The 5,377-nt window shown below is 40.1% G+C and overlaps 1 non-coding gene across 1 annotated transcript; it reads left to right on the forward strand.

The window, feature by feature from the left end:
- The first annotated feature begins 3,120 nt into the window (after positions 1 to 3,120).
- TRNAW-CCA lies at positions 3,121 to 3,192 on the forward strand. The gene has a single exon. It is a non-coding gene; the product is annotated as a tRNA-Trp (tRNA).
- The last annotated feature ends 2,185 nt before the right edge of the window (positions 3,193 to 5,377 follow it).

Genomic DNA, 5,377 nt, shown 5'->3' on the forward strand with positions numbered 1-5,377 from the left:
GAGGCTAATTACTTCACAACATTTCAGTGGGTTTTGTCATACATTGATATGAATCAGCCATAAGTCATCTTAATGCCAACTTAAGAATCAAGTTAGATTTTTTTATACCTAAAGACAGAAATGACTGCAAGAAAATCTGGCAGTGCTATAAGAATTCATTTTGGATTGCTTAATTATTTTTGTTGTTTAGTCACTAAGTTGTGCCCAACTCTTTTGCGACTCCATGGACTGTAACAAGTCAGACTGCTCTGTCCAAGGGATTTCCCAGGCAAGAATACTGAGTGAGTTGCCATTCCCTCCTCCAAGGGATCTTCCCAACCCAGGGATTGAATCCACATCTCCTGAATTAGCAGGTGGATGCTTTATGGCTGAGCTGCCAGGGAAACACTTACTTAATTATATCACACCTCAAAAATGCAATGTGGCCCAGGGTCATGGTATTATTGGGTTTTTTTTGTGGAGTTTTAGCATTAAGTAAATTTTGTATGCACCATCCATGCTCTCTTTATCCACCTATCCACCTATCCCTCTACCTATCCAACTATCCATGTGTAGCATCCATCATCTCCTGTGTTCAAACAAACTTTGAACAAGACTCGAAAGTAATGCTCAGGAGATAAAAAGATACTGAAGGCAGAGTACAACCCTCAGGGAACTTTTAATCTAGGACACATGCTATCAACTCTGGATAAAGAACCTAAGAGTAAAGCAATGAAAGAAATGATTGACATGGTAGATTTTGAACTGAATCTTAGTGTTTTTCTGGTGGAGATGGAAAAAAGGACAAACCCTTCGTGAAAGAAACAATATAAACAAAAGTTCTGACAAGAGGGGGTGCATGGCACATCCAATCCCTAGAGAACAATCCGATGTGGCCAAGGTATGTGCACGCACGGAAGTGAGAAATGGGGCTAGAAAAACAGATAGGACCAGATTATGAATAGCATTTCTCAGGATTGTGAGTGTGTGTGTATGTGTGTTAGTTTTTCTGAGCAAGAAAGTTACGTGGAAGGAATCAGCCAAGGAAATCAGCAATGGGAAGACCAGTGAAGACATTCTGAGACTGTCCTTTAAAAGGCAACTAAAGAAGCAAACCAAAGTGGTGGCAAAAGGTAATGATACAGAAAGGAAAGTAAAAAAACCCATCCAATATCCATGAGCTTTCAGGATGAAAAGAATTTTTAAGGGCAGAATACAAATCAAGACATATAGTTTAATCACATAAAATCACATTTTGTATTTATGACTTTATATCATCTCTAGGGGGTAGGTTTAAAAGTGTTTGCTTAGAACTTCTGTGACTTATTTTTCTCAGTAATGACTAGGTATCTCATGTCAAATAAAATATCTTAAATTTTGTCCACCAATGTGAGGACAGTAGCAGCCCTAAAGAAAAAACTTAAAAAATAATTCAGGTCACGTGATTGTCACACTAAAACAAACAAAAGAAAGTGTTGAAACTCAAGGTAGTGTAGTGGAAGAACATCACAGGAATGAAAGGTTAGACTTCTTGAGTTTTGATTGCAACTTCACAATATAACTAAGTACAATTCTGGGCACATGCTTAGCTTCTCTGACTCTCTGCTCTCTCATCTGTAGAAAAGGGTAATAATAGTACCTGCCTTACAAGTGCTAACATGTTCTCATTATGATGAAAGGAGTGGGTGTGAGTACAGTGCCTCAGACACGGCAGACACTCAAAGAATGTTAATATTAACTCCCTCACCACCCAAAGTCAGAACCTAGCAGAGTGTCCAAAAGAAGATACAGACAGACAATCACAATGCAGGTTCTCATTATCCAGTCCACCTGTCCTTGGGAGACCTAGACCCTAGACTGCTCAGGGAAGACAGATAGTACCAACCACTCTTTCCTAGTCTGTAAGCACATGGCATCCTTGCTTCCAACACACCACCTCAGCCTCCCTCTTTTCAGCAGTCAGCATTGAGTTCTCAGCTGTGTGCAGGCTTGGGGAGGGATAGACCTTATTTCCAAATAAGATCACATTCTGAGGTTATTGGACATAAATATGGAGGGGGTGCTAAGCAACCCACTACTGTGTTTTAAATCAAATTAATTACTATGTCATCTGAAAGCACCTAAAAGAAATGACACCCCTGTAGCAATGAGCACACCTAATGCCCAGATCTTGGTTTCTAATACCATTCTCCAATGAAAGAAAGCAGGGCTTCTTAGAGAGATGACTGATGCTAGGACTGGGATCAGAAGCACACAAGATCTTGAAACACCTCATAGAGCCAGAAAGTAAGAAAGTGTTCACACACATATACACACACAGAGATGGGAATATGTCAAAGGAGCATATGTCAAAGGAGCAGATGAGCCATCTAGCCGTCCAACCAGCCCACAGAATTATGAGAAAGAATAAGTCACATTGTCTTAAGCCACTAAGTTTTGGGGGTGCTCTGTGTTACAGCAATAGATAACAAAGATAAACTTCTCTTCTTAAACTAGTGAAGATGTGTTTTTAAAATGTTAATGCTGTTAAGAGTACATTAAGATATGACCAGACAAAATTAAAATTTTCTAGCAAAAAAAATTAAAGGAGTATAGGAGCGACTGAAAGAGTTCTCAATGGCCAAACCTGGAACAAACTCAACACAATAAATTAAGTGGCATTAAATTGTAGCACAAAGTGTTAAGTAAATATCTACGAGTCCACAGTGATATTAAGATTGAATGAATTGGCAAATAGTGGATAAGACAAATCTCCATTGCAGAACTCCAAATAATTTATGTAGATATCTCCTTATGTAAGCTACACAGTGACTTCTTTCCCAAGTGTACGGTATGGAAACGGGGTAAAAAGAGTAATTTCCAGTGGAGAAAACTGGCAAACATTACGGTAATCAAGTAACCAAAGTCAACATAAACAGTCATAAATCATGTTGACCATATGTATTCTTGATAGGATGCAATAAAAACAGCACGTTACTTTTCTTGAAATGAAAAAAAATTTACAGCACAAAGCTTAAAATGTCTTCTTGGTTGACAGGATGCGAGCTCTTTGGATCAACAGGCTGAAGAGGAGTAAGACATCACTCCCCCATGTAACACAAGAGGAAAGCTTAAAGGGTGGCCATCAGCTCTCTGGGGGCTTCCCTGGTGGCTCAGAGGTTAAAGTGTCTGCCTCCAATGCAGGAGACCCGGGTTCGATCCCTGGGTCGGGAAGATCCCCTGGAGAAGGAAATGGCAACCCACTCCAGTATTCTTGCCTGGAGAATCACATGGACGGAGGAGCCTGGTAGGCTACAATCCATGGGGTCGCAAAAAGTCAGACACGACTGAGTGACTTCACTTCACTTCACTTCATCAGCTCTCTAATGGTGATGGCTTCTGTGAGTTATTACAGAAGGAGACCCAGGTATCTTAAAATGTAAGTTAGAAAAGAGTTATTTGGAACTTCCCTAGTGGTTAAGAATCTTCCTTGTAATGCAGGAGATGCAGGTTCCATCCCTGGTAAGGGAGCTAAGATTTCACAAGCCTCGGGACATGTACTGCAAGTACTGAGCCCACGAGCCACAAACTACAGAGCCCATGCTCGCTGGAGCCCACACGCCCCAAAGGAAGATCCTGTGTGCCTCGACTAAGACCCAGTGCAGCCAAAGATAAAAATAAACAAATAAAATGAATATTTAATAAAAAGAAATGAGTTATTTAAACACTTCATTTTGGACAGAAAAGGAACAAGTTCAGAAAGAACCAGTGACTTGCTCAATACAATTTCATGGCAGCAGAGCATGCAGGTACCCCACCTCAAGGTGTCAAAGCCATGATCTACTGAAGGTTATGTATTAAACACAGGTTATCAGAGGGAGGAGCACATTCAAGTCTGCTTTTCTGTCTTTCACTGAATTCATCTTTTTAAACTTACCTTCATCATTGTGCTTTAGTGAACTCTAGGCGTGCATATGGATGTGTAAGTGTGTGTATGAACACAAGGATGTATGACTAAATTAGTAAGAAGCATATGCATGTTGCCTCTACTTTTCTACTTTTCTCATTTTTTTCCAATGAGTTTAGCTTCCACCTCCACCACTCTTCACCCTATAGCTTGATGACTAATCCCTAAGTAACAAACCTACCAGGCTTTTCTCCATCGCATTCTCCCTGACTCTTCCAGGGCATTTGTTCCTGTTGATCATTTTTGAAACTCTTGGTTCATGGTTATCATGACACTAAACCCTCCACACACTCTCTTTCTGTCTTTACTCTTCCTCCTTCTCCATGATCACTCCTCTTCCTGTTCTTTAAATGTGAGTGTTCCACCCTTAGCCCTGGTCAGACTTATCTTCCATAGCAATATCTGAGTTAAATTACTGGATCTTCTCAACAGCAGCTCCTTCAAGCCTTTCACCGGCAAGTAGTGCCATCCTTCCTTTCTTTCTCTACTAAAACTCTACTTATTTTTTCAAGACAGTTAAAACACCATGAAACTGGTCTTCTTTATTGATATCACCAATCCTGCTTTCTTACATGCTATTGGAACATAAGAAGGCTGTCTACAGTAGTGGTTGAGTGTGGGCTCAGGAGTTAAATTGCCTGCTTTTGACTCTTTCATGATTACACCTCAACTTCTTCTTCTGTAAAATAGGAAAAATAAGTGACTTCTCTGGTGGTCCAGTGGCTAAGACTCCACATTCCCAATGCAAGGGGCCTGAGTTTGATCCCTGGTCAGGGAACTAGACCCTGCATGCTGCAACTAGGAGTTCACATGGTACAACTGAAATATCCCACATGCCATGATAAAAATCTAAGATCCTGCGTGGTGCAACTAAGAGCTGGGACAACCAAATAACATAAATAAATATTAAAAATAAAATAAATAAAAATAATTCTTTAAAAATGGGAAAATAGCAATACTGATCTCTTATAGTACAGTGAGGATTAAAAGAGTTGCTATATGTAAGAAATCTACAATAGTATGTTAAGACATACTTAGTTCTCAGAGAGATGGATGAATCTAGAGCCTATTACATAGAGTTGAAGTAAGTTAGAAAGAGAAAAACAAATATCGTATACTAATGCATATACACGGAATCTAGAAAAATGGTATTGAGGAACTTATCTGCAGAGCAGCAATGGAGATACAAATGTAGAGAACAGACTTCTGGACATGGCTGTGGGCGGGGGAGATGGAAGGAGAGGGTGGGATGTATAGAGAGAGAAAAATGGAAATATACATCACCATATGTAAAACAGAGAGCCAATGGGAATTTTCTGTATGGCACAGGGAACTCAAACTGGGGCTCATTAACAACCTAGAGGGGTGGGATGGAGAGGGAGGTGGGAGGGACTTTCAAGTGGGACAGGACTTGGGTAAACCTGTGGCTGATTCTTATTGATGTTTGTTAGA

The sequence above is a fragment of the Cervus canadensis genome, chromosome 26 (assembly GCF_019320065.1).
Source record: "Cervus canadensis isolate Bull #8, Minnesota chromosome 26, ASM1932006v1, whole genome shotgun sequence".
NCBI lineage: Eukaryota > Metazoa > Chordata > Mammalia > Artiodactyla > Cervidae > Cervus > Cervus canadensis.